Source organism: Branchiostoma lanceolatum, chromosome 7, assembly GCF_035083965.1.
Source record: "Branchiostoma lanceolatum isolate klBraLanc5 chromosome 7, klBraLanc5.hap2, whole genome shotgun sequence".
NCBI lineage: Eukaryota > Metazoa > Chordata > Leptocardii > Amphioxiformes > Branchiostomatidae > Branchiostoma > Branchiostoma lanceolatum.
In genome coordinates, this window is record NC_089728.1 from 8,805,966 (window position 1) to 8,816,915 (window position 10,950).

The 10,950-nt window shown below is 42.9% G+C and overlaps 1 pseudogene; it reads right to left on the reverse strand.

The window, feature by feature from the left end:
* Positions 1-444: 444 nt before the first annotated feature.
* Positions 445-10,792, reverse strand: LOC136439042 (uncharacterized; annotated as a pseudogene).
* Between the last annotated feature and the right edge of the window lie 158 nt (positions 10,793-10,950).

Genomic DNA, 10,950 nt, shown 5'->3' on the forward strand with positions numbered 1-10,950 from the left:
ACTATTAGAACTAGCGCTAACGATCCATCTAATATCTGTATCACACACATTGATATATTCTGAGTATACACATACACATATACATGTAGATCAATATATAACGTTACATAGTTCATTGGGATTTGCTTCCTGCAAGCCATATGCATGGACTTTTCTGTTAGACGTTTAAAGTAATTCATTTTTACACCAGAACACCTAAATACAATGTGAAGATACTACATCAACACTTGAGTACACACATGAAAAGAGCCTTGAGTACACATATACAAAAGTATATCTAAAATAGAATGCTACATGAAAACTCTTTGCTGTAAGCTATCCAAAAATTTAGAAAAATATTTGATTAGATATCGCACAATAAGCTTTCATATTTGTAACACACCAGCACCCATATATGTAATGAATACGAGTATACATTAATCAAACCGTTGTCATTCCCGATAAGTACATTTGTTCACCGCAAACGTTTATATAGATAAATATTATCATACACAATAGTCCGAAATATCAGACTCAAACATGTTGGTATTACAAATATACCGACACCCGAATTTGTTCTGATTATACAGTTGTACCTGTCATCACGTTGTGTATTACAGGTATACTTAAATTACGGGAATATTTCTTATGTAGATACAGATTGCATAGATTCACCATATTGTCATTACCCTAATCAGTTATCATCATTTAATGGTTCTTCTTTGAGAGCCTACTGTTCTAGCTTCCAAAATCCGAGTGGAGGTTTGCGTCTGCTTTGTCCAAATGAAGCTCTGTATAACATGTTACGTACCCAAGGGATCGTGTAACGCTTACAGCGATACGCAAGTCCTCTTCTAGCAGCGTTTGCAGGAGTACAGATACCGATGTTCTTAAAGTGAATAAACACTTGAATGACAATAGTATAGTAGGAGGTATTGTTTACTAGATATAGAATATCTCTGACTGAACCGCTCTTGGATCGGGGACTCTTGGGTTCGGCCGTGTTGGCTCAGTTTGCAGCCGAATGCGCGGTTGAATTTCTTCGGCTGAAGGCGCCCTGGCTTGAAAGGGCCTGGGACGCGCCCCCTGACGGAGGTGCACGGCTGATGCAGTGATTCCTGGTTGAGAATGTGTTGCTGACCTCTCTGCACGTGACGCTTGACTTGCTGGTGCCTGTGCACCAGCTGCAGGCGTACCAAGTGTTTGGTATTGTGACGTCTCTACATGTAGCTCCTGATAGCCGCATGTCTATGACGAAGAAACAGATGGTTACTATCACGAGGAGTACTATTATTACCTCCATGAAAAATGGAGGTATTGTTTTGGGTGTCTGTGTGTTCCGCGAAGTTCTGGTCAGCAATTACTCAAGAACCTCAGGATAGATAGTAATGATATTCGGCATGTGGGTAAGTGTTGCTGTTATGTAGGTAGTTATGCTTTTGGGAAGCCGAAGGTCAAGCTTGACTTTGGGCCCCCTGGTGTTTGACCTAGGTACCGAAGCAGAACTTTTTTCAAATCTTTTGTCCTGGACACGCTATGGTCTTGATAGTTTGGAGGCAGATAGCTTTTAATGTAAGGAAAAAGGGACGTAGGTTTGGGCCCCCAGCAACTTGATACTTCTGTATGATTATACAACACGTGGTGCAACATAGCAATTACAATTGTATGATACTGTTAAGCTGTACACATATGGAAGTGTAACATGTCTTGTTGACGTTTGAAATATATCAACCATCGAGAGTAACAATATGCTACATGCCTGAAATGTCATACAGCAAGATAATAAACATTACCTGTTGGATGGTATCATCGTAATCGTCACCAGCGGGACTTCCCGGCCGTGGAGGTTGGCTCTGCGTCCTCACGGGGAAGTCAGGGACCACAGGACTGTAGTACATTGGCTGGTTAATGACTGGTGAACCGTCTTGGTCAGTTGTTTGGACGCGAGACTGGAACAAATGGAAAGATAGTGAAACAGTGTTAAGCTATCAAAACAGCTAAGCCGGGATAAACATCATTACCTCCATGGAAAATAGAGGTCTTATTTTTGGTGTGTGTGTGTGTGTGTGCGTGTGCGTGTGTGTGTGTGATATCTGGTGCGTGGGAAGACGGAGGTCGACTGGTCAATTTTAGTGCCCCCTAATGTATCTTTTGTCCTGGACATGCTATGGTCTTGTTTTCTACGTATTTTGTTGAACATGGATACATTTGATGCTTCCCTATAAAATGTAATGTTGTTGCAAATACCTGCTGGACTGTATCACAGTAGCTGTCCGTGTCGCTCAAAGGACTTCCCGGTCGTGGTGGTTGGCATGGAGCACTCGTAGGGACGTCGGGAGCCACGGGGTCATAGTACAGTGGCTGGCTGATACTGAGTGCATCATCGGTGATTTGTTTGCTGCAGAATGATGAATTTTTCTCGTTCGCTTGGCTGATGATGGACTGTTAGATACAAAGACATAGAAGTCATTGAAAGTACGATTGAAACTCCATTTCTTGTGAAATTTTATGAATTGTATGAATTTGTATCATATAACTACCTGATATGTGATTTGATTACAATAAGTTACATTCGTATTAACAAATTTCTTGAGCACTTGAACATCGTTTTGCTGCCTTGGGAAAAAGTCTTGTGTTCAGTGTTCAGTGCTAAACATTTAAACAATTCAAATTTTCAAACTTATGGGAAAACTTCCCGTTAAACGAAAGTAAATCTTATGCAAAACTGATAAGAAATCTGTAAATATCTTCACCCGGCGCACGATGCTTTCCCCCCTTAGCGTCGGAGGAGACACGAACACGTGGGAGAAATCTCCTGTACATGGGTGGAAGAACAATGCTGTGTTAGAAACTTAGCTACGCCATTCTGTATTGCTGTGGTAATGTGGTAATGTTTGAAATATATTGTGCACAGCAACAAGCTCACATGCTGCCACGGGCAAAATACTTCCTGGTACAAACAGATGTTAACTACGCATGCGCGGACATTCCAAAATTACCTGCGCAATTCCTGGAATTCTTGCAAACTACAACTACATTAATGAGGCGGCGCCAAAAACATAAGCTGTGAGCTTCAACTTAGCTTCACAAATCATCAAGCATCCATCTGAGGTACAAGGCATTAAAAGATGTTCACTGGAGGGTACATGTTTCATAACTCTTACCTTTGGAGTGTCTCCTTGCTGTTTTCTCCAAGAACTCCCGCACGTTCTCTGGAGACGGTCTGTCTGCGGGTTTAGTGCTCCAACACATCCAGAGGAACTGGTACATGCGGTTTTTCTCATCCAGCTTGGAGAGGCAAGATGGCTGTTCAGTCCGATTGCCACCATTTAGCTGCATTGTGTCAAAATACCAAGTTACAGGAATTTGTCCATCATGAAAGGCATATCAATGGTACAACACAAATGCTATCTAGTATCTTGTTAGTTTAAAGTACAGCTTGATTGTTTTTTTCTACTCACATAGTCCTTCATTCTTCTGGGGTCTTCACACTCGGGGAACGGGTGTACCCCAAGCGTAAGGACCTCATAAATGAGGCAGGCCAGCATCCACACCTCGGAGGCACTTGTGAAGATGTCCTGCGTCAGAGACTCCGGTGCTGACCAGCGGTAGGCTATGGGATCCTTCGGGTTTCCCGGACACTCGTACTTAGTCGCTTGCCTCGCCTCACTTCCACACCTCTTCATGGTTCGAGACAGTTCAAAGTTCGTCAGGCAACAGTGCATCCTGCCGTTAGGGAGGGCACGGCACAGGCAGTTCTCTGCCATGATGTCGCGATGTACGACCTTTGCTTTGGTAGAAAGGTAGATCACGGCCTCAGATATCTGTCTGCAGGCATCGACCAACGCGACAATTACATCGGTGGGGACAGCTTTCCGCAAGCCGATGACGTAATCTATGAGAGTCTCTTCCTGCATCCGTGGCGTTATCAGGTAGTATGGCGGTGAAGGACCGTCATGCGCTGCTAAGACGCTGATCATGTGTGGATGATTCATTCTTCGCAGGATGCGGATCTCATTCCGTAGGCCATCTGATGCCAACTCTTTACTCACCAAGTCTTCCCGCGTGCTGTGCCTTGTAACCTTAATCAAGACGTCCGTTTCCGACATCCGGCCGTAGATGGAGAGGGCGGATCCACTCGAGGTCTGAGACTCTGCAGGGACGGTAAAAATCTGACCTTCTGCATACAGACGATGCTTGATGTTTTTCAGCATCATGGCAACATTTTGGTCTGGTCGAGCTGGGGGTCGTTCTGGTACGGGATTTCTTCTATGCTTTGCTCACGACTGGAAGATGTTTTGACAGTGAGAAAACGGTCGGCAACCGCCCGCACGACAGCCTCATCTTCCGACCTAAAGCACAGAGGAGTGCAGAGGTCAGACACTTCTGATGCCACTTCGTCCTTCCATTTCTTGTCTTCGTACTCCCATAGCTGACACAGGCCGGCCATGTCGTTTGTGTAGCTTCCTTTGACAGCCTGCACACGGATGCCTGAGGGACATATTCGCCATTATTGAAACTGAATGTGGTGCATGTAATACTGTTTGGAAGAGGACAAATTAAAAATAAACGAATGAATAACTTTTAAAACGCTGTAGAAATGATTGGGAATGAGTGCTATGCATTTTATGTGGTATAAAAACTTACCAAAGATTTCACCATTTTACCAGAATTGGTAGTATATTCATAGAAGACACATTCTATCAATTTAATGATGCCCCTCGGTTGGTTTCCTGTACCATAATACAAGACGTGTTCATGATTTGGTTGATGACCTATGTATAATACCTTTACCATTATCCTACCTGGGTTTGCATGGTAAGAGGCGATGTACACCAAGATCTGGGTTCCCACCAGGAGCAGCCCGCTTCTGCACACTTTCTCCATCTTCTTGTTCTTGTTCTTCAGGATGGCGTCAAGTACCTTCTGCAGCACGTCCAGGAAGATTGTGCTGGCATCTTTCACTCGCATAACCTTCGAACAAAAGACATAATTGTAAAAAGTTAGCAGAAATAGTATGCAACAAGATGCCTATTCTATTCATATACAAGGTGGAAACAATAATTTCTAACTACAACGGTAGCAAACACTAGCAATACTGATCTATAATTAGTTAGCCTTCTTCCAGATAAAGGAATGGTAGACATTTCCTAATGTTTCTTCTCAACATGGCTTACTTTCTTCTTCAGGATGTGCAGGAATACCTCTGTCGATAACTGCTTCTTCTTGTCAGTCGTTATGTCACAGAGAGACTTCAGTAGCTCCTTATATTTTCCTTCTGTCTGGCACTCCACCAGATGCACCAGCTTCTCCACGTACGTGAAACTGCTTCCCTTGCGTTTAGAGATATCCTGCGTGTATTTTGCAGCACTTTGTGCAAATTGTACTGTGTAACTTGCAACGAGTCCTTTGTTCATGTACGCTTTAGAGTCGATCATCTTACTGAAGTCGTTGACGGCTGCGAAGAACTTGTTTTCCAGGTCAATGTCGCCCTTGTCCAGGAGGATGCCCAGTTGGTACACTATCAAGGCGTATGTCTTCAGCCTGAGCATCCTACGCTTGATGATGACCGTCTGTCTCTTCCTGTTGATCGTCTCTCTGAGGATGACCTCGGCTTTCTGAAGCTCGTCCAGGTACGTGTCGGGATCGCAGTGCCCCATGCGCGAGCTGACAAGGTCCTGGAGTTTCTCGAGTGCCTTGTCCGCCACTACCTGACTCTTTGAGCAGCTGAAGTGGGCTAGTTTGTGGAGGCTTGTCGTCTTTGTTAACTCTTTCAGATGATGTCCTTCCATGTGCTTATAGTACGGATCGTTGGTATCTAGGTCGTTAAACTGGGCGACTTCATCTTCGGCGTTCACGATTACGGCACTGTGATCATGGCGAAACTCATCTCCACCCCATTCTAGAAAAAGGCCAAAGGGTGGCATTATCGTCCAGATGGGGAAGGTATTCACTGTGGAATATTGTGATATCATAGAAGTATCGTATGCAACATTGACACATAACATGGCAGTTAATAAATGGGGGTTTACCTTGTGGTAATTCAGTGTTGCCCGCGCTGCTGTCGCTGCTTATTTCTGACGGTGTCGTGCTCTCCGGTGTGTATGGATCTGACGGTGCAGCAGCGCCGACAGGGCTTCCCATGGATGCTGCAGCGCCCATAAGACTTCCTATGTTTTAAAGACAACTCAAATAAGCATTTAGGACAAAGAGATTTCCCTTCCAAATGATCCAGTAACAGAACAAGGTTTCCATGGCATCAAAGAACCACTGTCTTACTTTGGATAAGAATATCAAATTCCTTCAAGAAGAAAGTCAGCTGTGCACGTTGTTCATAGATTCAGCGCCTATAGAAGTCATCTATCTTACATAGAAATTGCGTAGGTGGGGGATACTGGTACACTTTAGCTCCCGTCTTTCTGCTTGTTTACATTTACATACTTGTTAATATTTATATATTTTTTTTGTCAAGTGTTGAGTGCAGCGTCACTTTGTCCTCGTCTTTCTCTTATTTTCAATTTAAAAAAAAGATTCGGCACCAGCACACTGACAGTATTTCAGTTGGGCTCAAACAAAAACTGTACAAGAATCAACTAACATATGTGCCAAAAGATACTACCGGAAGTCTATTTCGAAGTATTTAGTATATGTAAAGACTGTTTTGAGTCACCTGATTCCAAAGGCAAAGTCACGGCCTTTTCCAGCCTACTGATGAACGTTGTCTCGTCGATCGCCGTCATGTCAGAGATAACTACATCTCTGAAGCGACTATCCATGTCCGTATCCTGAAATATATAGATATCTTCAGTTAGCAGGTAGAAACAGTACCTAGTTGAACCAACTATTTCTACTTCTCTCATTTCAATCCTAAAAGGCATCATGGAAGATTCTATATCTCCTGTCCGCGTTAGAACCTCTCTTGTCGGCTGATATCATTCTTTAGAAAATTGGTATGATATGTTAACACACATGTTAACTCAAATGCTGATTCAATATGTATAAATGTATACGCGATGGGAGTATAAAGTTTCGAACTGGGGACTGATTTATATTTGAGAACACAAACAAAACCTTAACATTTATAATACAAACATCCTTAGACAATAGACACATGTACATGTACTTATCTAGATCATCTCAGAGAACAAAACATATTGCTATTTTATAACGTTGTTTCTGCTTTGATATATCATGTAAAACAAAATTCACCTCATCAATCTTCACTGGAATAACGCGGCCTTGAGAGATCAACTGGTTACTGAGACTAAGAACTGTATGGGACAGTCTGTAGTGCTTGAAATTCTTGGAAAGCACGACGATGGTCCTCCGGCTTGTTTCCATGGCCTCTACGACACTCTCAGACTCGCTGTGCCCGGGGATGAAGTCTCGTTGTGCGTAGCAGCACGTGACCTCCCTACTCTCGAGGGGCTGGATCACGCGAGACTTTACCTCTGCCTCGTCCTTGTCGGCACAGGCCACGAATACATCTCTAGTGAACTTAACTGAAACACAGAGAAGTAAAAACAAAATCTGCCCATGCAGTTTTAAAAAGCCACTGGAGGGCCTACCTACAGTATTTTCGGTCCTAGGAGCAATCCACCACTTTTCAGAACACGAGATATCAGAACCAGAAGTTCTGCTGCAGTACCGCTAGGGGGCAAGTTATCGAACTTGGTCTTCGTTTTCCTGACCCCTACCTACCCAACTACTAAATGTCATAAAGATCCAGACACAGCTTCTCGATTTATGGTATTCACAGAAATGACCTTTCCGATTATTAGAGCGATTCGAGAGAGATGACATCATGCTGGCTATGCCAACGTTACAGCAAGTCGACGAACATTCACAAATTTAAAGTTGCTGAAACAACAAAGAAATGGGATTTCTTTACCTGTCAGACTCAGCGAAGATCCAGTAAAAAGGCTCAGCCTGCTGGAGCTACGGCGTCGGCTTCCTGGGACAAAATACACGGAGAAAATTATGTTAATTAAGATGTACGCGTAGAACCTGAAAATAGTTATAACATTTATGAATCTCTCTTTATCAAACATTGACATAAACATTTAGATCATAGCACTGCCACTGGCTGATTATAACGCCAAGTTCTAATACACTTTCACACTGGTTAGGGGGAAAAGCTTCAAGTTTACTCTGTGAAAAAGTGGAGGTTATGTTTTGAGCAGTAGCATTCGTGTGTGTGTGTGTGTGTCTGTTTGTGTGTCAACACGTTATACCTCGAGAAGGCCTAGATGGGTTGTCTTGATATTTAGTATGTGGATAGGTCTTAATAGACCTAGAAACTATCAGATTTTGGGCCCTTGGCGGCTTGTTATGGTAAGGCAGCGTAATGTCCGGTTTTAATATCTCGTGTTCTCAACAAGCACTTGTGCTTGAGAAGACATATGTTTGCTTGGGCCGCCTAGCATTAATGTTTAGAACTGCAGGTGAGTCATCATTCTTAAAGGAAACAGAACACAGTATTTTGCCAATGGGGATTCACATGGTTAAGAGCCCCAAAAGTGAGAAGGTTCGACTCCTTAAAATTTATAGCAGGGTGCACAAGGAAATTACAAGAATCGAATATGTTTGACTTCAATGTACAATCTACAAAATATGGGAAAATGAGCTTAAGTTGCCCGCTCTCTTTTAAAAGCCACTTTTATAGTACACCCAGTGGAGGTCATCATACTACAGCCGACGCACACACAGTTGGTAGTAACTGTAGCCAGGCGCAAATTTACGCCGGCCGACATCGTAATCCAGCTCATACAGTCTCAAAACTGACATTCATCTCAATTCCCACTCGCTGACTTACACGGCTACTTTATACCGGAACACGCGAATAAATACAGTGTACCAAGGAGGTTCAAATCATTTAAACCTCATTGGTTCTACACAAAATAGGCGAAGTAACAGGGAGGCTCGAGGGCAACAAGACAAAGAAAGTAAGTTCGACCACATACCAGCACGTACAAAGCGTTACGCCAACAGTCCACTGCCATATACGAGTGCAACAACAATGAATTTAATCAAGTTTGGTTTTTATCGTATTTTATCATGTACTGCCTATTAATGATATGTTTGAATGCCGCATAATTTGTTATATTATGTAGAGGATTTCTGTCATCCGACCATGTATAAATCTTAAGCTAATCCTAGTTGTTTAAGCTATCATGGAATGGAATTAGTCACGGTCTGTTAGTTGCAAAAGGTTTCAGTCATAACGTTAATTGCAAAAAAAAGGGCAGCGAGGTTATTTTTTCTAAAAAAATCAACTCCGTCGGTAACATCTTTGATATCAACAAGACTTTCCCCGCCCACACATAATGAGCTGTAAGCAACCTCTCCTTTGTGTATAGAAAAATGGCAGCTATCCCCACCCTTGAGAACAAACGGAGCCCCCCTCCCACGTGTGATAACTATGAGCTCGAGTCACTTGCACCTGAGTCACTTGTTTGGTTTTGACATATGATCCTGGGAGAATCCCACGCCGTTGCGCAATCCCGTAACTTTCATTGACCCACCTTAAACTTCCCATAGGCGTTCTTTGGTGACGGACGGACCAAAAACATAAACAAAATTTTGCTGTCTCATTGTTCGAGATGCTCATTTCAAAAGTCCAGGAAGTATGCTTGAGATATGCACGTGTGTGCGCGCAGGAGTTTATATGAATGTGCGGTGGGTTATTTTGAGCTCAAAGTTTGACGTTTTGCAATTTCTCACTTTTATTGCATACGTTTTCCCCTCGAAACCTCGCACCCCAACCCATCAGACTCCTTCCTAACCTATCACTAAGCTATGCACGACGCTTTAACCTAACTTAACCACCAGTTATTTGACGCGGTTTAAGCCGAACGATACAACTTAAAGACTTACCGTTACTGCTTGGGATATTTATAATTCTATGAATAAGTTCATGAGCTATACACACTAGGAACTTTCCTCAGGGACATTTCGAATGTTACAGTTTTCTTAACTAGACTACCAAATCTAAATTCTCAGGGAGTCCCTGTCACGAATCAACAATAACAAAACAGACTGCACATGTATTCAATCTACAATGTACTTAAAAGACAAATTCAAGTACAACAAAGAGAAGTTCAGTACTTGTATAAATATTTCATGCATCCAATAAAGCAGAAGTCCTCATTAATACGACTGTCTTCCGGCTTTTAAACACACGGAAAACAACCTGTTGAGGAAGTGTACTACAAAAGCAGAAGTGACCCGGATAGCCGCTCTCAAAAAGTCAGAGTAGTTATGAAAACTAACAAGTTTTTCAACTTTTGTTTGGGTACAAAACATCCCCAATTGAAGTTAATGCAAATGATATCATATACAGATATGCAGATACCACAGTTCGACATACCGATGGTTACACACTCTAATACTGGGGAGGGTTGCAATGCACAGTATACTATCATGGGATACGAAGGCACCTCATATGTTGTGCCTAAAATCAAAAGGACAATCAAGTGAAAGCAACTACTTATCCAACTTTACACCACATCCTGACATCATATGATACAACAGACATAGATTTTTTAAGACATGTTCTCATAAAATGCACCATAAACGTTTCAGGTCAGAGTCTCGACCTTGTTAGGAAATAACGTGTTGCTGTACACGTACCTTCTCTGTCTTCCATAGCTTCGCTGTCTTCGGTCCCTTTGCAAAAATGTCCGGGGATTGTTGCACTTTCTGCAGACGCCAGCCCAGGGATTTACACCACAAGAGACAGGCGAGAACCGTGTAAGGGTATGTGAGATGTGTTATACTGGCGTTGTACAGTTTCCTTAGGGAACTCCCGGCGCGGCGGGAACCCCCCATTCTACTTCCGCATGTGACAGACAGATCACATGTTGTTGACAAACACTTAACTGTTACGTCGTCTCACCTGAGTCGTCTTTGGGTGTGCTTCTTCACACTAACGTACCTGACTATCGGGCGTTTGGGTAACATTCTGCCAAA